Source organism: Cicer arietinum, chromosome 2 (assembly GCF_000331145.2).
Source record: "Cicer arietinum cultivar CDC Frontier isolate Library 1 chromosome 2, Cicar.CDCFrontier_v2.0, whole genome shotgun sequence".
NCBI lineage: Eukaryota > Viridiplantae > Streptophyta > Magnoliopsida > Fabales > Fabaceae > Cicer > Cicer arietinum.
This window is the reverse complement of record NC_021161.2, coordinates 13895500-13897484: the sequence shown is the minus strand read 5'-3', so window position 1 is coordinate 13897484 and position 1985 is coordinate 13895500.

Genomic DNA, 1985 nt, shown 5'->3' with positions numbered 1-1985 from the left:
ATATAATGAAGTAAATTGTATTATAAACTATAGTTTCTAACTAATATTTACACCCAATCCGATCAACCGTTGGGTCGTCATATATTGTGGAAGGAAGCTCGTGTAAATAAGGACGGAGTGGTTGACAATGAAAATGTCCAAAAAGTAATAGAACTTTGTGTAAGTATATTATCACTTCAATAACTTTTAATATTGTATTTTATCACTTCAATATTTTTTAATATTGTATTTTAAAAATGATATTGAACTTATCTTTTTAATCCTACATGTATTTTAGGAGACTATCGAACAAAGTTCTGAAAATCAAGAGGGCAACAAATCTAGTTGCAGGGACATTCTGGGTAAAGTGATTAATGTTCCTGAGTATTCTGGCCGGGTTAGGGGGAAATGATTTGGCGTAACTCCTAAAAGCTATTTTTCCCAAGAGAAGCGCCAAAATCCATCCAATGAGGAAGTATTAGAGAAGCTCAAACTCCTTACAGAGCAAGTGACACTTTTGGTGAAGACGAACAAAGACAAGCAACTCCCGGATTAGCTCCAACGTGAAATACAAATGGAGAGTGAAAACGCGAGTTGCAACATCGGTCTCAAAAGTCTTTCAGAGGTAATTAATTACTTACTTATGTATTAAATATACTTATATATTAACCATACTTATGTTTTAACCATTGATTTATGGTGTCACTCCATGCGTGTTGTACTTATCCTCCCCTACTCATCGGATGGTCGGAAAGGAAAAATTGTACAATACTTCGGAAGAAGTATTGCACAACACACCGGTCCCTGCGGCCATGTCAAAGTATCACCAATTATTTCTTTGGAACCAACTGTACCGTTGCCGATACCGGACAAGGATGGAGATATGAAGTTTTTGGGCGAAGCAATTGGTAGTTACGTGGCATGACCCACACATCTTGTTGCCCTCGATAAGGTGTATTTAATTAATTGAAATGTATGTTTAATTGATATGTATATTTAATTACTGATTTTTTTTCAGCTCCTAACTTTAATTTCACATTTATATGCTGAAAAAGCCTAAAGGGAATGATAAAAAGATTCCCATAAACGAATCAATTACATCGCCCGGAAAGGTTTGTCACATTTATTCCCTAAGGTTTGACATTTTTTCAGATTCAATAAACTAACATTTAACCTCATTTTTTCAGATTCAATCAAATAAACAACCCGCACAGCAAAATAAAGTCGGCAAACCTCAAAAGTTGGAGGGTAATAGAGCTGGCAAACTACAAAAGCTGAAGGGTAATAAAACTGCCAAAGTTGCAGCTAGAAAACTGGATCGGGGACAATCGGTCGCTGCTGCTCCTAAAATAAGTCAGCCATGCCTTGCTAAATACGGGGCGTGTCTTGACATCCAAGTAAAAAGGAATATGGGCAGCAACGAAGATTCGCGCATCATAACCATGAATAAAGCTATATTCGGAGATGAGTATGAAGAATTTATCGAAAAGGAGCACATATACGAACTTCTCAACCATAAGGAGCGGAGTGCTACTGTCATCAGCTTGTACATAAGGTAAAAAATACTTTTAATTGCATTTATTGGTAATTAATCTAGTTTGAAATTTTCATTGAAGGTTTTTGTATGAGAAGGTTGTGTGCACGCGCAAATTATCAAATAGATACTCATTCTTGTCTCCGCATAAGCTGTCGATGTGTAAACTCGATCCAGTAAATGTAAAGAATTACATTGTAGATATGTTATTAGGAAATATAGAGAAGGATAAATTGTTCTTTGCACCATATAATTCAGGGTACGTAATTATATATTATTTATTTATATCTTTTTTAATTTATGAGATCTTAATTTATTAGTTGTGTAAACAAAATTGCCAACCAAATTTTTGTTGTTGTAGGGCACATTGGGTGCTATTTGCAATCAATGCGACCTCTGAAGTTATATACTATTTGGATCCCTTGCATGGCAATTACAACAATCACTCCGATATAAAGACTATGTTCGACAC